General features: G+C 46.4%; 1 protein-coding gene and 1 pseudogene across 2 annotated transcripts in view; both read left to right on the top strand.

The window, feature by feature from the left end:
* Nucleotides 1-313: 313 nt before the first annotated feature.
* On the top strand, nt 314-23,164 carry LOC118078848 (uncharacterized; annotated as a pseudogene). Its single transcript, XR_015948295.1, has 3 exons — nt 314-378; nt 8,295-10,695; nt 23,009-23,164. The product of XR_015948295.1 is annotated as an uncharacterized LOC118078848 (transcript).
* Nucleotides 18,793-23,164, top strand: part of LOC148687238 (uncharacterized) — a 62,204-nt gene continuing 57,832 nt past the window's right edge. The window contains exon 1 of the mRNA XM_088664292.1: nt 18,793-18,855. The gene's annotated coding sequence lies outside the window, so the exon portion shown is untranslated. The remainder of the gene's footprint in view (nt 18,856-23,164) is intronic.

The raw sequence follows: 23,164 nt of genomic DNA, 5'->3' as shown, positions 1-23,164 counted from the left end.
TACTTTGCAGGGCTGTTGTAAAGGAGACACCCTACGCCACGTTGGGAAATGGGTGTGAAACTGACCGGATCCCCCTCCCCCCCCTCCTGGGAAGGGATGAAAAGAGATGAAGGACTTTTGGGGAGGTGGGGGGGTCTCTTTCCCTGCCGCCTCCGGGGATCGAACCTGGGAGATTATCAGGAAAGAAACAGGATATTCAGAGCTTGTTTGGACGGAGGAGAATTTGTGTCTTCTGGGAGGGAGGGGGGCGTCACTCATTCCTCCCCAAGGGTCAGTGAGCTCCGCTTCCTAGAGAGGCAGGAAGTTTGGAGGGGGAGGGGCCGCCATTCACATTCCCGGAAGTGGAGCAGGTCGGCAGAGGAGGAGGAGGAAAAAGAGGTGCGAAATATATCTATATCTATATTGGGGGGGGGGCGCGCGAGAGATAAAGATGCCCCTGCCCTCCCCCTCCCCCTTCTTTCTGTGGGTCAGTCGAGCGGGGGAGGGGCTGATTCAGGCCCTGCTGGGATAAAGGAGCCCCTCCCCCAGAGGGAAAGGAAATGGGAAGAGAAGAGCCAGAAGGGAGGGGGGAGCAAGGAGGACAAAGAGGTAGAGGCGGGGGGAGGGAGGAAAGGGGGCAGAGACCCCCCCCCAAGAACAACTCCCTCCCTGGGTGCAATCTCTACAGGCCTTGATCCATGCAATCCGGCTGCAGATCGGGGACCCTCCATTCTCAGGGTTCGCATTGCAAGCCCTACCCCCCAAAAGAAATCAGCCTTCCTGCCTTTTACTATGGGGGTTCAGGGGGGGCCTTTCTGCAGAGGGAGCACCGGCAGGGTTTGCATTGCAAGGTCTCCTTTGCAGCGCAAGGAGGTGCTCAGCTGTCAAGAGATGCTCAGCTCCCCTGTGCCCCCCCCCGGCGAGGACCCCCATCCCCAAGCAGGGCTGGGACTTGAAGCGAGGCCTCCATTCCGCGCCCCTCTGCGTTTTCTGGGTTCCCCCTGGCAGGCATCTCTGGGGCAAGGCTTGGTGGGTCCCTCAAGTTGTTGACCATTTTTTATGATTTTACCCCAGACTTATTGACATTTTTTAGATCGCAGTGAGATCAGGCCCCCAAATCTGACTTTGGACATGCCTGGTCTAGAGAGAGGGAGTCCATGGAAGGGTTAATGGAGGGGGGGCCTGGATAGAGACCCCACCCTGTCTCCCTCCTCTCCCCCCTCCCTGCTCATCTGGCGAGGCCCCTCTAGATAGAGAGGTAGGCTAGTTTGGGAGAGAATTGGTGGGCAGGGCGAAGGGGGACCCAGCCAGGGAAACCTCTGGGCGAAGGGCAGACTGGGGGGGTTGTGGAGGGCATAAGAGGTTGGGGGGCTGAGGGAGGAAGGGAAGCATCCATGGAGGTGGAATCGAAGCCAGCATTGGCAGGAGGTGGGGAAAGAGAGAGAGAGAAAGAGAGAGACTTGGGGGCTGCCTGCCTTGACTTCTCCCTCCTGCCCAGGAATCTGCCATGATTTCGAGTCGACCAGGGAGAGATCCCTGAACAGGAGGCCTGATCCACCCACCCTCTCCTCCCTTGAAGCTCAGTCCTTGCCCTGCCATAAGTCTCAGGTCAGCTCCTGCATGGGGCACTGGGGGCTGTTATAGGGAGTCAAACCATGGGGGGGAAGAGGAAAGGGAGGAAGTCCCCTTTATTCTTTCCGCCCTTTGAGGCTTTTGTCTTAAGAACTACATTCTCACCCACATGCCTGTGTCTCTGGGGAGAAGGGTTCCTACCCAGAGATACCTGTGCCCAACTCCTCTCCATTCCACCAGGTTTCCATTATTCCCACTATATCAGATCTCTTAAATCTGGGATTTAAGGGATTGGGAAGATTGTTATGGAAATGGGTGGGATTCCCCCTCCCCAACAGCCTGTGTATTTATCATTACAATTGTTATTGTTCTTTATTTATTTTTTGAATCCCTCCGCAAACATAAATACATATCCACTTGTTGATTTGTAGTCAGTGGTACATCCGGCCCAATCTGCATCAATATCCCCAAACTTTTCAGGATTACTAACAGCTGGCAACTTCCATTTACAATTCATTGTGCCCTTCAAACACCGTACCCCCCTTTTCACGCCCATCAGTCCTATTCAAGGAAAACTTCCTACTAAGAATTCCCACAGCATTAGCTAAATCAGGTTTGCAAGTGGTACCAAGATACAAAAGTCTACCAATTGCTGGCCTGGATTCTATGTTGTCAGGTAATGGTTTCAAATCCTGCTGATTCCTTAATAAGTCAGTAGCCATGGGCGTTGCAACTTGGGAGTGCATCTTGCATTTGCAAATTCTGGATAAGGGCATGAATCTTTTGCTGTTGATTTAGAATAAATGACCCATCTTCTTCTCTTTCAACTTGGATTCCGAGGTAGTTCTGGATCTTTCCCAGTTCCTTGACCTCAACCTCTTTGCTTAGGTGTTTCACAACCTGTGCATAGTGTCTGTCATTTGCTGTGGCAAGAATCGAGTCTTCAACAAAGGCTAAAAGGTATGAAAAGTTGTCCATCACTTGACTTGTTGTACAGGCCCTTGTCGGCATGGCCTTGCTTGTACCCAAGCCATAGCGTTGAGAAAAGCCTTGCGCTGCCCTTCCTCTTCTGCCCCTTTCTGAATATGGCCTTCTTACCAGGAGGTAGGTCAGTAAGGGTCCACGTCTTATTCTGATACAATGCATGAATCTCCTTCTGTGCAGCCTTCCTCCATAGAGAGGATTCTGCAGTTGACATCTCCGTCCATGTAGAAGGGTCTTTTTTTATTAATTATTTCTATTTAGTTTACATATCTAATATCCAATATCATAGTTACATTTCTCATACACCACATTTTCTTCAGCTTTGTAAGTACAAGAGCGAAACTTTCCCAAATCCAAAACACAAAAAGTAAAAAAAAGAAAAGAAACACAATAGACATATCCATATAACTAACATTTATCCAAATACTAAAATATGACTCCCACAATACCTTCATCTGCTTTTTTAAAGTCTTACTTTAAACTTGGCCAGTTTAACATTCTTTATGTTTTACATCATAGGTCCACTCTTATCGATATCTTCACAATCGTTCAAAATTCTATTTTCATACACGTCCTTCCATCTCATATGGCTTATAAATTTGTCTAATTGTCTTATTTAGTTATACATTGAACTTGTTTTTCTTCCTAAATAACCAATAAAGAATTTTAAGCTTTAATTAGGAGGTCATTTTCATTCTGCTGGTTTGTTTTTTCATTTCCACCATCTTGTCCATATATTTCATGAATTTTCCCCATTTTCTCTCATACGTTTTGTTATCTTGCTGTCTTATTTTTGATGTTAATCTAGCTATCCCCATGTATTCCACCATCTTTTTACGTCAATCCTCTATAAAGTTTTTCTTGCACCTCTTGTTGCCTAGAGAAATAGCTTTACATCATTTTCCTCTACATCACGGGTGTCAAACACAAGGCCCGGGGGCCTAATCCGGCCCGCCAGACCTCGTCATGTGGCCCGCGTAGCCGCCGCCGACAATTGCCACTGACAATAGTTCTGGAGCCTGCGATTGGCCGAGGGTCAAAACCGGGGGCGGGGCTGCAGGCGGAGGCCGGGCGCTGGAGCCGCGCTGACGGCCTTGGCCAGGGAATTTCAATTTCGAATGAGGCTGAGGGAGGCGGTGGCACAGCGGCCAGACGGGGAAGTGAGATGCAGGAGGAGGAGGAAGCCCGCCGAGGAGGTAGGAAAGCCCTACAGGCGCCGCCGGCAAAGTTGGTGCCGGGACGGAGCAGCGCTGGATTTTTTTTTTGGCGGGCTTTGCTGTTGTCTCCGAGAGCGAGTGAGGCGGCACTGGGGAGCCGCCGCCCGCCGCTTCCCTTCCTCTCCTCGGCTGCATCTGGGAGGTGGGCGAGCGAGCGGGCGAAAGGGACGCGGCGTGAGCCTGAGGGGGAAGTAGGCGAAGCGCAACAGCCGCTCTCTTGATGGAGCTGGGTTTCTCTTCCCTCTTCCCCCGTTTTCTCCTCATAGACACTCGGGAGGGTGCCTGGCTTTTGCTCTGCCCCCCCACCCCCGAGCCGCCCTTTGGCTTCTCAGTTCCGGCGGAGCTGCTCCCCCCCGGGGGGCGGCTGGGAGGGAGGCGGCGGCGACGGCACGGGTTCCTGCTCTTCCCGCTTTGCCGCCTCCTCCTCTCAGCCCCTCGTGATGTAGGGCTCCAGATGGAGTCGCCTCGCGGTTTGAGTAGGTGGGAGGGGAATTTTTTTTGGGGGGGGAGGTTTTCAAGCCTCCTCTGCCTGCAGTCGCCTCAGAGCTGCTCTTCCCCCCCACCCGCGCTGTTGTCGTCTTCGCCGCCGCCTTCCTCCTCGGGAAATCCGCTGCCCTCCCTCAGCGCGAGGGGAAGGGACTCTGGCGCTGAGGAGGGAGGATGCAAAAGCAAAGCAGGGAGTTGGCGCTGCACCACATGTTCCTGCCCCTCTCCAAAGCATGGGGTGGGTTGCAGCGTGTGGCATCCTGCCTAGCGGGGTTTGGGTGTGCGCAGGGCGGGAGAGGGAAGCCCTCTTTCCATCTGCAGGTTTTTAATCCCAGCAGTGGCTTTCTCCTTCCTGCCGAAGGTTTAGTTGAGCCCCCCCCCGCAAGCCGTCGATCCCCACCTTTTGTTCAAAATTCCCTCGTTTACATCCCTCCCACACACGCGCCACGACGCAGGAATGTGATCCGCGTGGGGGCGGGAATGAGCTTACATTATTACATAAAAAAATAATAATTAAATGCAGTGACAATAATTTATGATAATAAAGAGTGGACACATAGTCCTACAGACACAACCGGCCCTTTGAGGGTGACCAAACTGCTGATGCGGCCCCCGATGAATTTGAGTTTGACACCCCTGCTCTACATCCTCACCCACCATTCCTAGCAGGAAGGCCTCTGGCTTTAAAATCTTTTTTATTTCATTGTATATGGCTCCCAGATTTTTTCCAAGCACAGCTCAAAGTGTTGGTGCTGACCTATAAAGCCCTAAATGACCTCGGTCCAGTATATCTGAAGGAGTGTCTCCACCCCCATCGTTCTGCCCGGACACTGAGATCCAACACCAAGGGCCTTCTGGTGGTTCCCTCGTTGCGAGAAGCCAAGTAGCAGGGAACCAGGCAGAGGGCCTTCTCGGTGGTGGCCCCCTCCCATCAGATGTCAAAGAGAAAAACAGCTACCAGACTTTTAGAAGACATCTGAAGGCAGCCCTGGTTGTTGTTGTTTAGTCGTTTAGTCGTGTCCGACTCTTCGTGACCCCATGGACCAATGTTTAATCGATTACTGTATTTTATTTTTCTGTTGAAAGCCGCCCAGAGTGGCTGGGGAAACCCAGCCAGATGGGCGGGGTATAAATAATAAATTATTATTATTATTATTATTATTATTATTATTATTATTATTATTAGTTCTCCCAATAGCTCTTTACCTTTTCACAGTACCACCACATATGGATGAAATTTCCTTCTTTAATTCCACATTTCCAACATTTTTTATCTCCGGACTTGAACATTTTTTATAACTTCATCGGTGTAATGTACCACCTGTACATCATCTTATAGATCTTTTCTTTCAGTGATGTACAAGCCATGAATTTTATTCTTACATTCCATAATTTATACCATTCTTCATATTCAATGTTGTGGCCGAGGTCTATTGCCCAATTGATCATGACAGATTTACTTTGCTCGTCTTTAGTTTTCCACTCTTAACAAAAATTCATACATTTTGGATAGATTTTTTGTATTATTGTCCATTACTAATTTTTCTAATGCTGTCTTAGATTGTTCAAAGCCCTTTGATCTTCTATCTTTCACGAATGCGCTATAAATTTGTTGGTATTCCCACCATCCTTGCACCTTCTCCTTTAGCTCCTCGTATGTCCTCATCTTAAATATATTATTTTCCACTATTGTTATATCTCTGTAAGTCAGCCAGTTTCCCTTCATGCTAAGTTTCTTTACCGATAAAGCCTCTTGAGGTGATAACCATCCTGGAATCTTCCTTTCAAACCATTCCCTGTATCTCAGCCAAACTTCCAATAATGGCTTCTTCATGGTGTGTTGTAAAAAATCCTTATGAACTTGTACCTTATCATACTACAGGTACGCATGCCAACCGTATCAGTTTTGGAAACCTTCAAGGTCTAATAATTCTGAATTTTCGAATTTTAACCAATCCCTTATCCATATTATACATGCTGATTCATAATACAGTTCAAGGTCAGGGAGGGAGAAGCCACCCCTTTCTTTTTTGTCAGTTAGAATTTTAAACTTTATCCTGGGCTTTTTACCCTGTCCTATAAAACGTGAAATTACCTTTTGCCACTCTTTAAATTGTGTTTTGCCTGTAATAATTGGGATTGTTTGCAATAAGAAAAGTAGCTTGGGTAATATTGACATCTTTATAGCAGCCATTCTGCCCCAACAAGATAGGTTAAGCTTGCTCCATGTTTCCAGATTGAATTTCACTTCCTTCCATGCTGTTATGTAATTGTCTTTGTACAGGTTTGAGTTTTTTGGTGATAACCAGATACCTAAATATTTTACTTTCTTAACCGCTGTTATTCCTATTTTTGATTGTAACTGGTCTGTTTGTTCTAAGTTCAGATTTTTCACCATCATTTTTGTCTTGTTTCTGTTCAATTTTAACCCCGCTAGTGCCCCATACTCCTCAATTACCGGTATTTTCAAGGCCTCTGTCGCTGATGTTTGCGGATCTTGTAGCGTTAGGACTATGTCATCAGCGAATGCCTTTAGTTTATATTCTCTCATTCCATGTCTTACTCCTATTATGCTTTCTGATTTCCTTATTTTCTGTAATAATACTTCCAATGTAAGTATAAACAATAAGGGTGAAAGCGGGCAACCCTGCCTTGTGCCTTTCATACAACTGAAATACATGATCTTGGCTAAACCCTCTTCACTTGAGTCAGTTGGCTTATGATTTTCAATACAGTGGTACCTTGGGTTACAAACACTTCGGGTTACAGACTCCGTTAACCCGGAAGTCGTACCTCAGGTTAAGCAATTTACCTCAGGATGAGAGCAGAAATCGTGCGGCAGCAGGAGGCCCCCATTAGCTAAAGTGATACCTCAGGTTAAGAACGGTTTCAGGTTAACAACAGAACTCCGGAACGAATTATGGTAAGCGCCTTTCCTTCTGCATCTCCAGCTCTCTCCATGCAATGCAAGGCTGACAGATGGAGGTCCAACCCAAAGAACATTCTCCTACCTGAGCACTCCTTCGGCTGACCACAACCAACAAATATGGGTCTCCCAAAATGGTTAACATGCACCTCCTGAGGCCAAAGGGACTGTCCAGGTGATTAGGTTCGTACCCTGAGGTACCACTGTAGCTTCCAAGACTTCTCTTGCACCTAGAAACACTATCAAATGTTGCTTCCAGTGAAAAAAATTGTATTCATTTAACTTAGGACCCTGATGAAATAGTGGGCAGGTTCATGGACATAGAGCAGCTCCCTTTCCTGTGAGAAACCACTTTTTATAAAAAGTAAACCCCACAGTTCAAGCGTCTTCTGAGATAGTGCTGCTTCATTAACTATTAAGGATTATGAAAGGCTGATGATGCATTACAATTATTTAACATGATTTCATATGCCTTTCATAGAATCATAGAGTTGGAAGAGACCACAAGGGTCATCCAGTCCAACCCCCTGCCAAGCAGGAAACACCATCAAAGCATTCCTGACAGATGGCTGTCAAGCCTCTGCTTAAAGACCTCCAAAGAAGGAGACTCCATCACACTCCTTGGTAGCAAATTCCACTGCCGAACAGCTCTTACTGTCAGGAAGTTCTTCCTAATGTTTAGGTGGAATTTTCTTTCTTGAAGTTTGAATCCATTGCTCCGTGTCTGCTTCTCTGGAGCAGCAGAAAACAACCTTTCTCCCTCCTCTATATGACATCCTTTGATATATTTGAACATGGCTATCATATCACCCTTCTCTTCTCCAGGCTAAACATACCCAGCTCCCTAAGCCGTTCCTCATAAGGCATCGTTTCCAGGCCTTTGACCATTTTGGTTGCCCTCTTCTGGACATGTTCCAGCTTGTCAGTATCCTTCTTGAACTGTGGTGCCCAGAACTGGACACAGTACTCCAGGTGAGGTCTGACCAGAGCAGAATACAGTGGTACTTTACTTCCCTTGATCTAGATGCTAAAAATTTGGAACATATGGAAGACAGGAGATAATGTAGGAGATGTTAAAATAAGAGCAGGATTTGATTGATGTTTGTAATATTCCTTTCTTCTCTTCGTAGATAAAAATAGGATTTCCTCCCCCCTTCACCCTCCAAATAAGACAAAGGCAGTGAGAATTATGAGGGCCATGTTCAATGTGAATAACGAAGAAATCATTTAAATGCATGGAGTGTGGAAAGAGAAAACATTTGAAAGTATGGAGTATGGGAAGAGCTTCAATGACAGTGGAACACTAAGAAAACATCAGCAGACTCACACGGGGGAAACCATTTGAATGCATGGAGTGTGGAAAGAGCTTCAGTCACAATGGAATCCTGAGAATTCATCAACGGAGTCACACTGTGGAGAAACCATTTGAATGCATGGAGTGTGGAAAGAGCTTCAGTCAGAGTGGAGACCTTAGAATTCATCAACGGAGTCACACTGGTGAGAAACCATTTAAATGTATGGAGTGTGGAAAGAGCTACAGTCACAGTGGGAGCCTTAGAACCCATCAACGGAGTCACACAGGCGAGAAACCATTTAAATGTATGGAGTGTGGAAAGAGCTACAGTCACAGTGGGAGCCTTAGAACCCATCAACGGAGTCACACAGGCGAGAAACCATTTGAATGTATGGAGTGTGGAAAGAGCTTCAGTCGGAGTGGAAACCTTAGAATTCATCTACGGACTCACACAGGGGAGAAACCATTTAAATGTATGGAGTGTGGAAAGAGCTTCAGTATGAGTGGACAACTTAGAAGTCATCAACGGACTCACAGAGGGGAGAAACCATTTAAATGCATGGAATGTGGAAAGAGCTTCAGTCAGAGTGGAGACCTTAGAATTCATCAACGGAGTCACACTGGTGAGAAACCATTTAAATGTATGGAGTGTGGAAAGAGCTACAGTCACAGTGGGAGCCTTAGAACCCATCAACGGAGTCACACTGGTGAGAAACCATTTAAATGCATGGAGTGTGGGAAGAGCTTCAGTCGGAGTGGAGACCTTAGAATTCATCAATGGACTCACACTGGTGAGAAACCATTTAAATGCATGGAATGTGGAAATAGCTTCAGTGACAGTGGAACACTCAAAAAACATCAATGGACTCACACTGGTGAGAAACCATTTAAATGCATGGAGTGTGGAAAGAGGTTCAGTCGGAGTGGAGACCTTAGAATTCATCAATGGACTCACACTGGTGAGAAACCATTTAAATGCATGGAATGTGGAAAGAGCTTCACTTACAGTGGAACACTTAGAAAACATCAATGGATTCACACAGGAGAGAAACCATTTGAATGTATGGAGTGTGGAAAGGGCTTCACTTCTAATCAAGTACTTAGAATTCATCAACGGACTCACACAGGAGAGAAACCATTTAAATGCATGGAGTGTGGAAAGAGCTTCAGTCAGAGTGGACACCTTAGAATTCATCAACAGAGACATACAGGGGAGAAACCATTTGAATGCATGGAGTGTGGAAAGAGCTTTATTGATGGTACAACATTGACTAACCATCATCAAACTCACACAGGGGAGAAACCATTTAAATGTATAGAGTGTGGAAAGAGCTTCAGTCAGAGTGGAAAACTTAGAATTCATCAACGGACTCACACTGGTGAGAAACCATTTAAATGTGTGGAATGTGGAAAGAGCTTCACTAAGAGTGGAAACCTTAGAATTCATCAACGGACTCACACAGGGGAGAAACCATTTAAATGCATGGAGTGTGGAAAGAGCTTCAGTCAGAGTGGAACACTAAGACTACATCAACGGACTCACACAGGAGAGAAACCATTTAAATGCCTGGAGTGTGGAAAAAGCTTCAGTCGGAGTGGACACCTTAGAATTCATCAACGGAGTCACACAGGAGAGAAACCCTTTAAATGCATGGAGTGTTGAAAGAGCTTCACTAAGAGTGGAAACCTTAGAATTCATCAACGGACTCACACAGGAGAGAAACCATTTAAATGCCTGGAGTGTGGAAAGAGCTTCAGTCGGAGTGGAAACCTTCGAATTCATCAACGAACTCACACAAAGGATAAACCATTTCATTGTATGGAATTTGGAAAGAGCTTCACTAAGAGTGAACACCTTAGAATTCATCAACGGACTAACACTGGTTAGAAACCATTTAAATGCATGGAGTGTGGAAAGAGCTTCACTTATAGTGGAACACTAAGACTACATCAGCGGACTCACACAGGGGAGAAACCATTTAAATGCGTTGAATGTGGGACAAGCTTCAGTCAGAATGGACACCTTAGAATTTATCAACAGACTCACACTGGTAAGAAACCATTTAAATGTATGGAGTGTGGAAAGAGCTTCAGTCAGAGTGGAAACCTTAGAATTCATCAACGGAGTCACACTGGGGAGAAACCATTTAAATGTATGGAGTGTGGAAAGAGCTTCAGTCAGAGTGGACTTCTTACAAAACACCACCAAACTCATAAGGGGGAAAAACCATATACCGGTAAGTGCTAGGGAAGAGGATAGAGGTTCAGTTGCGGTGGAAGTCAAACCACCAAGTCTTAGAGACTCCCATAGGCAAGAGCTATAACAGTGGAAACTCTACAGGCCATCAATTACTTCAAAGAAGAGAAATGGTTCAACAGAAGGAATGTGGAATCTACTTTGGTTATTATAGAATGCTTGTCCAAAACATCCACCGACTTCCATGGGGTGGAACGATTTAGAGTATAGAACCTAAGAGAGTGCTAAGGGTCAACTTCCTCCAAATCCACCAGCTGCCCCAAGGCAGGAGCCCCCCTCTGGGCCCAGAGGGTGGAAAGCCTCCCTCCACATTTTTTCCCCTGAAGAGGCAGGCGTCCCAGAACAAAATGGAAATATTGATAGTTACCAACTCTACAGACAACTTTTTAATATCTTCATGCGCCCCCTCGCCCAGATTGTCCAGAGGTTTTGTAGCCTTATTTGCTGATAAGGGCCCTTAAGTTGCGCCCAGGCAGGGACAGAGACAGCCAATAATGACACCGGGGTTGAATTCAGAGAAAGAATTTAATCCTTAAATTTAAGGGACTCTCGGTGATCCATGTTTCACGACAAAAGTAAGCAAAGACAGTTTTACCTGAGGCTTTTATCCACTTCTTGGGCTCCTTTCCCCCTCCTCTGTAAATGTGTTCACGCAAGGGGGTCACAGGTTACAAATCCATATTAGGAAAATCCGTATCCTGTCCTTCTCATAAACACAAAGGGGGTCACAAGGACATATAAGGAAGATCCGTGTCCGGTCCTGTGCATAAACACATGCTGACTCAGCAAAGCCTTCAGCAAGACCAGTTCCCAGGGCAATGCTTATGCGTCAAGCTGACAAGGCCTCATCCGCTGATAAGCCTCTCTGCCTCTCATTCTGTGTTCCAGACAAGGTCAGCTCTTAGCAAGCTGGGCATCCTGTCTTGCTATCGAATGTTTTCTTTACACTTTGGCCTACTTTGGTACACAGAGGCAAAGAAGAAAGCATTTTAAGCAAGACATCCCAGGGATATGGGGGGTTAAGCCATACAGTCAGAATTATATAATGCAAACTATATGATTTAGCTCAATAACACAATTGGCAAATCTCTCCCTTCAGCTTGGGCTGGGTTGTCATCAATATGCTGCTGACACCCAGATTTATCTGTTGATGGATAGCCATCCTGCCTCAGCCCCGGACACACTGACCAAGTGCGTGGAAGCTGTGGCTGGATGGCTACGTGGGAGTCGGCTGAAGCTAAATCCTTCGAAGACAGAGGTCCTGTGGCTGGTTTGGGATGACATGGGGTGGGGGGGCAACTTCCATCTTTCGCTGGGGCTCAATTAGTGTCAGCCCCTTCTGTCAAGAGCTTGGGTGTAACCTTGGATGCCTCCCTTTCCATGGAGGCGCAGGTTGCAACCACAGCCAAGGTGGCATTTTTCCATCTCCGCCGCATTAAGCAGTTGGTCCCCTACCTCTCTCGCCCTGAGCTGGCCAAATTGATCCATGAGATGGTCACCTCTAGGCTTGATTATTGTGAATCTCTCTACGTGGGGCTGCCCTTGAAACTGACCCAGAAACTCTAGCGGGTGCAGAATGCCTCGGCGAGGCTCCTTACGGGGTCCCGGCCGCAGGATCACATTCATCCAGTGCTTTACCAGCCGCACTGGCTCCCAGTGGAGTACAGGATCAGGTTTAAGGTGCTGGTTTTGACCTTTAAAGCCTTATGCAGCTTAGGACCCTCGTACCTTCAGGACCGCCTCTCCCAATATGCCCCACGGGAGACCTTATGGTCCACAAATAATAACATACTGGAGATCCCGAGTCACAAGACAGTTAGGCTGGCCTTGACCAAGACCAGGGCCTTCTCAGTACTGGCCCCGACAAGGTGGAACGCTCTGTCTCAGGAGACTAGGGCCCTGCAGGATTTGTCATCTTTTCGTTGGGCCTGCAAGACAGAGCTGTTCCGCTTGGCCTTAGGACTGACGCAGTCTGACCCTGGGATTACCCTCCCCTAAGGTTTTATCTTACAATGGTTTTATCTTACTTGTAGATTTTTAATTTTTAAATTGAATTTTAACATTGTATTAATTTGCATTTCAATTGAATTGTTTCTTTTATGCTTGCGTTGTTATTTTTGTTGTTAGTCGCCCTGAGCCCGGTCTTGACTGGGAAGGGCAGGGTATAAATAAAATTATTATTATTATTATTATTATTATTATTATTATTATTATTATTTCTCTTATCGACAGATGAGCAGGAGACTTTACAATTGGGTTTTGTGCCTAAGCCATCTTACAATGCTTTTCGGATGAGAGTTGATTTGTTTAAACTTATCCGTAATATTAAACTTTGGGATCTGTTTGGTACTAATCCTATATAATAAAGTCCAAGTGTCTCTGCGTCCAGTCCATGTGTCCGTGGGATTGTGCTACTGCACATGCGCCCCACGGACAGCCGTTGGGACTTGGAGCGCAGAGACTTCGGACGGGATAAACCAGGACCGTGAGAGAGATTACATGCTTGCATATACACAACCATACAACAACAAAAAAGTGTGTGGCTTCCCCTTGCCTCTGCTGCGCTACGCAAGGATCTCTCTCTTTCCTCCTGGTTTCTTCTCCGTTAGAGGGGAAGGAGAGGAGGCAGGCATGTGCCAGCGATAGGGAAACTAGGTGGGTGTGGATAGAGAGAGAGCGTGAGCCGCGAGTGATGCGGCTGCTGGGCTGAAGGATCGTTTAGCCGTTACTGAGGGGCGGAAGCAGGAGAGCGGGTGGGCGGGCACACCCGCGGGGGAAGGGGGAATTAGTCCCTGGAAGTGTGTGTGGATTTTGGGGGGGGTGGGGTTGGAAGGGCTGCTGCAACTGGGACCAGCGAGGGGAGAGAGAAAGAGGAGTAGAAAAAAGAGGGTGGTAAATGGGGAGGGAGAGAGGAAGCTGAGGAGGCAGCTGGCTGGGGCGGGAGGAGGGGAAGGGACTGAGTGAGGGGCTGAGGTGGTGGCGGTGGGTGAGTCACCGGGGGGGGGAAGAACCCCCATAATTAATTCTAGCACCCGTTAATTTAACGGGCTTCATGATACTAGTGACCATATAAAACACCAGTTTAAACCTAAATCTACGTTTGTCCCAATCAACTCCAATCCAGCTATTAATGTGTTTTATCAATTATTGTTGCGAGATCTCGAGCAGTTGGAACAGAAGGGGCTCAGAGCCAGGGATAATTTATCTAAGGCTCAGCAGGTTAGTCTACTCTAAAACATTTATCGCAGAATCGGAATATTGTGATAAAACCCGCTGACAAGGGGGGAGGGATTGTTATACAGGATTCCCATAATTACATTTCAGAGGCAAGAAGGTTGTTATCAGACGATTAATTTTATCGTCAGATTGGGAATGATCCTCTGGACTCTATTACTACTATCTTAAAAACTATTGCACAACAAGCGTATAGTATGAGCTACATAAATAAACAAGTTTTTCAATATTTAGTTCCCCCTCATCCTCGGATCCCTATCTTTTATTGTTTTCCTAAAATACATAAAAACATCCCTTCCCCTCCTGGGAGACCTATTGTCTCAGGTACTGGGTCAGTGTTGGAACCCACTGCCAAGTATTTAGATTCTTTTCTTCAGCCGTTTGCCAAGGACTCACCTGCTTATTTTCAGGATACCACCCATTTCATTAGGTTAATAGAGCATACAGCGGTCACTGAATCCACAGTCCTTGCGTCTTTGGATGTTGCCTCATTAGACACAAATATACCGCTGGATGAGGCACGAGCTATCATCAGTAAGTTATTAGGGACACGACCTGACCCCCACCCGCCCACTGATTTTCTGTTGGACTTACAAGATGTTGTGTTTGAGAAAAAATATTTTCGTTTTTGGGACACGTTTTATTTTCAAATTCAAGGGGTAGCTATGGGGTCACCCATCCGTAGCTAACATTTTTATGGGTGCCTTTGAAAAGTCACATATTTTGGGTAACAATCCCTTTGCCAAGGCAATGTTGTTTTATTGCAGATTTATTGATGACCTGTTCTTTTTCTGTTTGAAAATGAGAAGGAGTTTATTGGTTTCACTAATTGGTTTCTTAAGGAAATCAGCCCTGAGTGCTCCCTGGAAGGACAGATCGTGAAGCTGAGGCTCCAATACTTTGGCCACCTCATGAGAAGAGAAGAATCCTTGGAAAAGACCCTGATGTTGGGAAAGATGGAGGGCACTAGGAGAAGGGGACGACAGAGGACGAGATGGCTGGACAGTGTTCTCGAAGCTACGAACATGAGTTTGACCAAACTGCGGGAGGCAGTGGAAGACAGGAGTGCCTGGCGTGCTATGGTCCATGGGGTCACGAAGAGTCGGACACGACTAAACGACTAAACAACAACAATTGGTTAAATTCGTTGCATTCCTCCTTATCTTTCTCTGGACACCACAGCAGCACATCATGTGTGTTTTGGGATGGGGAGGTCTTTAAACATAGTGGGCAATTAGGGGTGAGGCCCCACCAAAAGCCTACAGACTGCAATTCACTTTTGCACTACTCCTCATTCCACCCTAAACGTCTTAAAGACAACTTAAAGCAAAGAATGCTTTGATGGTGTTTCCTGCTTGGCAGGGGGTTGGACTGGATGGCCCTTGTGGTCTCTTCCAACTCTACGATTCTATGATTCTACCTTATGGGTTATTCTTACAGCTTAAGAGGAATTCCTCATTAGCAACCTCATTACAAGCTAGAGGTTATCCACCTGACGTGATCAAGAAGGCGAGAGTTAAATCGGATGGTAAGCAATGCTCCACTCGGTTTAAACGGACTAATTGTCGGGTTTGGGAGCTAGGGGCACTGTCATACAGTGGTTCCGCTCCTTCCTCCTGGGCCGTGTTCAGAAAGTGGTGGTGGGGGATGAGTGTTTGGACCCCTGGGCTCTCATTTGTGGGGTGCCTCAGGGCTCTGTCCTCTCCCCCATGCTTTTTAACATCTACATGCAGCCGCTAGGAGAGATCATCAGGGGGTTTGGGCTGGGTGTTCATCAGTATGCGGATGATACCCAGCTCTACCTCTCTTTCAAATCAGAACCAGTGAGGGCGGTGAAGGTCCTGTGTGAGTGCCCTGGGGGTCCTGTGGGACATTTTAGGTGTGGCAGATGTCCAGCTTGCCCACTGACCTTGCAAACCAAGAGAAGACCAAATTTAAGTTCATTATCAATCATTTCATAGAATCATAGAGTTGGAAGAGACCACAAGGGCCATCCAGTCCAACCCCCTGCCGAGTAGGAAATTTCAGTACGTGCCAAACAAAAGAGGTGGCAAATTTGATTAGATGCCCATGTAATTTGTTTTATATAGGATCTCCTATCCGGTCTGTTGATCCCGCGTTAGGAATGCTGTGCGGGAAGCACCCCTGGTTGAGCATTTTTAGCTAACAATCATTCAGACACGGATTTGCTTTATACTGTATTGTGGATTAATAGAAGGAAGGTGAACGCTGGCCGTGATTATGTAAAATTATTAAGACAAAAAGAATCACATTTTTTTTTCATGTTTAAAACGCTTCACCCGGAAGGTTTGAACTCTGAGTTAGATTTTAATTGTTTCATTTGATCATACTACTTTCAGGAACTTGAGGTTGCATGTAACTTTAAAACTCCAATAGCCCTGATTGACTAGGGTGTTACCTGTGGTGGAACTGTATATCAGGGGTTCCCAAACTAAGGCCTGGGGGCTGGATGCGGCCCAATCACCTTCTCAATCCGGACCAGTGACAGTCCGGGAATCACCACTGACAGAGTGGTGCAGAGTCAACAACTTGCTCATAAACACAAAGAAAACAAAGGAGCTGGTGGTGGACTTTAGGAGACAGAAGAACGAGGTCCAGCCACTTTTGATTGACGGAATTTGTGTGGAGAGGGTAACAACGTTTAGATTTCTAGGCATTGAGTTACAGGAGGATCTGTCCTGGAGTGTTAATACAAGGGGGCTTGTGAAGAAGGCGCAGCAGAGACTGTATTTTTTGAGAATTTTAAGGAAAAACCATCTTCCACAAAAGCTGCTGCTTGCCTTCTATCACTGTGCCATACAGAGCGTGCGTAGAATTATTAAAACAGCAGAGAGCATTATTGGCTGCTCACTCACCACCTTAGAACAAATTTACACCACCAGGTGCCATAGAAAAGCACTAGATATATCAAGAGATCCAACGCACCCTGGTCACAATTTCTTTCAGCTCCTGCCATCGGGACGGAGATATAGAACAATGCAGGCAAGAACGAGCCGTCTCAGGAACAGTTTCTTCTCTAGAGCAATTTTGGGCTTAAATGGAAAGCCTGGACTTTGAAGTCATCTTATTTTACTTGTTATTTTGTATTATATTTACTGTTTTTAATTAGGTTTTTATAATTTTGGATTATGCGGAATGCTTTATCGGAGTGGATGTAGCAACCAAGTAATTTCGTTGTTCCCGCAAGGGGACAATGACAATAAAGATATCTTATATCTTTTACATGAGTAGAATGTGTCCTTTTATTTAAAATGCATCTCTGGGTTATTTGTGGGGCCTGCCAGGTGTTTTTACATGAGTAGAATATGTGCTTTTATTTAAAATGCATCTCTGAGTTATTTGTGGGGCATAGGAATGCGTTCATTTCCTCCGAAAAAAATATAGTCCGGCCCCCCACATGGTCTGAAGGACGGTGGACCAGCTCACGGCTGAAAAAGGTTGCTGACCTGACCCCTCCTCTATATTAAGCTTTCTATTCCCTGCTTTAGGCAGCAGGGGTTCCATATGTGTAAGACCCCTGTTCCGCAGATTATATTCTATCACTAAGGTATGTTTTGTTTTATCCTTGTATCTTTCTGTATCTTTCCAATACTTATAGATGATGGACTGTAGAGACTCGTGTTCACGCTTGCCATTGGCCTGAATTGAATGTATGAAACCGGAGGATTACCTTGGATCACTGTCTCGCATGTCACAGTTTATAAAGATTAAACAGATTTCATCAGTTGGAATTGGTCGACGTGTTGCCCCCTTTTTTTGATTTATTGACTCAAGTCTGCAACACAGGGGTTGTTTCATTAGTATAGGCCCTGCACTTAGGCAGGAAGAACCACCTGCCCAAAGAGAAGATGGGGGACAGCTGGCTTACTAGCAGTCCTGTTTAGTGAAGTTTTTAATCTGTGATATTTTAATGTATTTTTGTATTTGTTGGAAGCCGCCCAGAGTGGCCGGGGAAACCCAGCCAGATGGGCGGGGTATAAATAATAAATAATAATACATGTGAAAAGGATCTAGGGGTCTTGGTGGAACACTAGCTTAACATGAGTCCACAGGGTGATGCAGCCATAAAAAAAGATAACTCTATTGTAGGCTGTAGGGTCTGACTCCAACCAAGGGCTTCAAGTTGCAAGAAAGGAGATTCTGACTAAGCATTTGGAAACCCTCTCGGATAGCAAGAGCTGCTTGGCAGGGGAACAGACTCCCAGGAGAGGTTTTTGAGCAGAGGTTGGTGGGCCGTCTGTCCTGGATGCTTGAGCTGAGATTCCTGCCTTGCAGGGGGTTGGTCTAGATGACCCTTCAGACCTTCCAGTTCTCAGATTCTGTGATGCTATGGCTCTTCAAAGGGGCAGTGGGGAGAAGGGGGAAAGGAAGGGGGAGAGCCCTGGATCTGGAGATCGCCAGCCCAAGGAGAGGAGGGGGGGGGGTAGAATATCTCTTTGTTACCAGTGGGGGGGGGAACCATTGCATTTCATTCTTGCCTTTGAACCAAATGTGTCCTCCAAGCAGCTCACATAAAATAAGTGCGGATGCCTCAAACGCGCATAACAACTCCGGTCTACTTTGCAGAACGGGGTGTGAAAATGACCGGATCCCCCTCCCCCCCCTCCTGGGAAGGGATGAAAAGAGATGAAGGACTTTTGGGGAGGTGGGGGGGGGTCTCTTTCCCTGCCGCCTCCGGGGATCGAAGCTGGGAGATGATCAGGAAAGAAAGAGGATATTCAGAGCTTGTTTGGAAGGAGGAGAATTTGTGTCTTCTGGGAGGGAGGCGTCACTCATCCCCCTCCAAGGGTCAGTGAGCTCCGCTTCCTAGAGAGGCTGGGAGGGGGAGGGGCGCCATTCACATTCCCGGAAGAGGAGCAGGTCGGCAGAGGAGGAGGAAAAAGAGGTGCAAAATATATCTATATATTGTGGGGAGGGGGAGAAAAGGATGCGCTATTTCTCCCCCTTAATCTGCAAACAGGACTGTTGGGAAGGGAGGGCAGGATTTGGGGAGGGGGGTGAAAGAAAAGTAGGGGGAATAGAAATGGGAGCCCCCCCCAGAGGCCGGGACTTGAACCCAGGCCCCAATTCTCTGCCAGTTCCGGGTTGCCCCTGGCAGGAATCTCTGGGGTGCCGCGATCCTGGCTCCCCTTTGGGTGGATAATCAGAGAGAGGGAGTCCATGGAAGGGTTAAAGGGGGGGGAGAGAGGCCTGGATAGAGACCCCCCTCTCCCTCCTCTCCACCCTCCCTGCTCATCTGGCGAGGCCCCTCCGGATGGAGAGGTGGGGGCGCTTGGGAGAGATTTGGCGAAGGGTGAGCCTGCCAGGGGGCCTCTGGGCAAAGGGGAGACTGGGGGTGGAGGGAGGAGGGCAGAGGAAGTTGGGGGGCAGAGGGAGGGAGGGAAGCATCCCTGGGGGAGGAATGGAAGCCATCTTGGAGAAAGAGAGAGAGACTTGGGGGCTGCCTGCCTTGACTTCTCCCTCCTGCCCAGGAATCTCCTTTGTGTAGACCAGGGAGAGATCCCTGAACAGGAGGCCTGATCCACCCACCCTCTCCTCCCTTGAAGCTCAGTCCTTGCCCTGCCAGAAGTCCCAGGTCAGCTCCTGCATGGGGCGCTGGGGGCTGTTATAGGGAGTCTAACCATGCGGGGCGGGGAAGAGGAAAGGGAGGAAGCCCCCTTTATTCTTTCCGCCCTTTGAGGCTTCTGTCTTGGCAACTACAGTCTCACCCACATGCCTGTGTCTCTGTGGAGAAGCATCTAAAGGGTTCCTATCCAGAGATACCTGTGCCCAACTCCTTCTCTCCATTCTACCAATATTCCCACCACAGTATATCTTCTTTTTTTTAAGATACATTTTTATTAGATTTTTTTTGTACCAAAAAACAAACTAATAATCACAAAAAAACAAAAAATACATTAAACAGTTAATCATTTGTTATAACATTGTACAGTCAGTGGCGGAGCTAGCGGGGGTGAAGGGCGGCTGCCCGCCCCGCCCCCAGAATAGGTGCCAGACCCCGCCCCTGGTGCCGTAGCATGAAGCTCCGCCACTGAGTACAGTCCTACCTCGGTTTAAGGATGCTTCTTTTTGAGTACTTTCAGTTTAAGTACTCCGCGGACTCGTCTGGAACAGATTAATCTACTTTCCATTACTTTCAATGGGAAAGTATAGGAGTATAGCATCTAGATCAAGGGAAGTAATAGTACCACTGTATTCTGCTCTGGTCAGACCTCACCTGGAGTACTGTGTCCAGTTCTGGGCACCACAGTTCAAGAAGGATACTGACAAGCTGGAACGTGTCCAGAAGAGGGCAACCAAAATGGTCAAAGGCCTGGAAACAATGCATTATGAGGAACGGCTTAGGGGGCTGGGTATGTTTAGCCTGGAGAAGAGAAGGTTAAGGGGTGATATGATAGCCATGTTCAAATATATAAAAGGATGTCATATAGAGGAGGGAGAAAGGTTGTTTTCTGCTGCTCCAGAGAAGTGGACACGGAGCAATGCATTCAAACTACAAGAAAGAAGATTCCACCTAAACATTAGGAAGAACTTCCTGACAGTAAGAGCTGTTCGGCAGTGGAATTTGCTGCCAAAGAGTGTGGTGGAGTCTCCTTCTTTGGAGGTTTTTAAGCAGAGGCTTGACAGGCATATGTCAAGAATGCTTTGATGGTGTTTGGCAGGGAGTTGGACTGGATGGCCCTTGTGGTCTCTTCCAACTCTAGGATTCTAAAGTTCGCTTCAGCTTAAGTACAGACTTCTGGAACCAATTGTGTACTTAAACCGAGGTACCACTGTATTGCTTTTCACAATGTTGTTCTCTATCACATATCCTATAAGACTATACCTTTTCATAGAATAATAATTATTATTATACCACTCCTATTATACCTATTGGGGACCCAGGTGGCGCTGTGGTTAAACCACTGAGCCTAGGGCTTGCTGATCAGAAGGTCAGCGGTTCGAATCCCTGTGACGGGGTGAGCTCCCATTGCTTGGTCCCAGCTCCTGCCAACCTAGCAGTTCGAAAGCACGTCAAAATGCAAGTAGATAAATAGGAACCGCTACAGCGGGAAGGTAAACGGCGTTTCCATGTGCTGCTCTGGTTTGCCCGAAGCGGCTTAGTCATGCTGGCCACATGACCTGGAAGCTATACGCCGGCTCCCTCGGCCAATAATGCGAGATGAGCGCGCAACCCCAGAGTCGGTCACGACTGGACCTAATGGTCAGGGGTCCCTTTACCTTTATTATACCACTCCACCTAAGTTGTTATCTTTTATAGTTTGGCATGAGAACAAAAAGGAAAATACATATAACCCCAACCTAAGTGAGCAAACATTAAAAGGGGGGGGAAATTCCCCCTTATTTCAGAATCATATATAACCACAGTTTTGACTTCCTGTTAATCCCTAATGCATAAATTATATTTTAAACATGAATGTATTCCCGTTGTTACATATTCCGCTAACTATTTATCTACTACATTCTTACAACACTATGTATCCTTAATATTATTGTCCAATTCATTCTTTCTCCACTATCACTCAAATGCCGGCTATATATTCCCAATATATCAGATCTCACATCTGTGGGATTTAAGAGATTGGGAAGATTGCTGTGGAAATGGGTGGGGTCCCGTGTTTGCCCCTTAAAAGTCTGCATTATTATTATTATTACTACTATTGCAATTTCAATGTGGCTCGTGGGCCGGATAAACGGCCTCCGTGGGCCGGAGGTTGCCAATGCCTAATCTATCCTCTCATCCAGTGGAAGGGGCTGTCCCATTGCCAGTGTCCTCGACACAATGCAGCAGCCTCGGGAAGTCAGTGGTGCAGGATGATTAGGGAATGTGTGCAGTTGGATTATATTAGGAAGATCTGTCAGTGTTTTGGAAAAATTATGCCAAAGCTTCTGACCTGCTTTGCCTGGCACAAAAGACTCCACGAGAAGAGTGTCCTTGCAGAGTATATTCTGCTTTTATTCTTAAAAGTCTTTAACTGCAGAACGACAGACATCAACACCACCAGCTTTCTCCAACCAACCAACCAACCAACTAACAAAGCCCCAGCAAACACCACTAACATATATACAGGTACAATACAATTAGGTGAAAAGTTGCATGAGTCATCGCAGGCCTAGGCCGCTGACTCATGCTGACTCAGCTAACCACTGCATTAAAGAAACAGCGGCCCATTTTTTAGCCGTGACACCCCTTCTGTTTCTTTAAATGCAAAAACTCCAACAGAAAACAAAACATGCATATACTATATACATAAACCCAGTTTTGTCATCAATTCCCTATGACATGTTGCTGGCAAAGGCTTGGTAAACAAATCAGCAATATCATCTTGTGATTGACAATACTCCAGTTTGATTAATCCATTCTGTACACAATCTCTAACATTTGCATAACGGATGGCAATATGTTTTGATGCGGATTTCATTATTTCCGAGCCCGCTAATGCAATGCATGATTGACTATCTTCATACACTTGGATAGGCAAATCTACTTTACAATCTAGATCTTTTAGAATCTGTATAAACCACACGATTTCATTGCATGCTAGCGACAGGTTCCCATATTCTGCGTCACAGGATGAAGTTGCTACAAATCCTTGTTTCTTGGACCGCCATCCAATTATGGAATTGGCAAACATCACAACCATTCCACTTGTAGATTTTCTGGTAGTTACGCAGCTCCCCCAGTCTGCATCAACAAATACCTCTAGCCTCTCATCTTGTGTACTAGATATCTTTAAACATACACTTGCTGTCCCCTTTAGATATCGGATAAGCCTTTTCAAACCACACCAATCAACAGTACTGGGTTTAGATACACGCTGGCTCAGAACATTTGTAGCACATGCAATGTCTGGCCTTGACCACTGGCTTAAATACAGCAATGATCCTATTTTTGAGTGATACAACTCAGGCTGATCAAATTCATCATCACACACTATCTTTGTGAAATCTGGTATCATGGGAGTTTGAACTGGTTTGCAGTTTTCCATATCAAACTGCTCTATCAGATGATTAATTTTCTCTTTCTGGCTCAATAGGAAGCTTCCATCAGCTTCTCGCCTTACTTCTACTCCCAAGTAATTGCTTACAGGCCCCAAGGCTTTAAGCTTAAACCTCTTTTCCAGCTGACTAGTGAGCTTCTGGATTTCATCTGTGGAACTCCCTGCTACAAGCAAATCATCTACAAAGACTAA

Source organism: Zootoca vivipara, chromosome 2 (assembly GCF_965207765.1).
Source record: "Zootoca vivipara chromosome 2, rZooViv2.hap1.1, whole genome shotgun sequence".
In the NCBI taxonomy this organism is placed as follows: Eukaryota; Metazoa; Chordata; class Lepidosauria; order Squamata; family Lacertidae; genus Zootoca; species Zootoca vivipara.
Note: the sequence above shows the minus strand (reverse complement) of the source record. Positions and strands in the feature narration are given on the sequence as shown.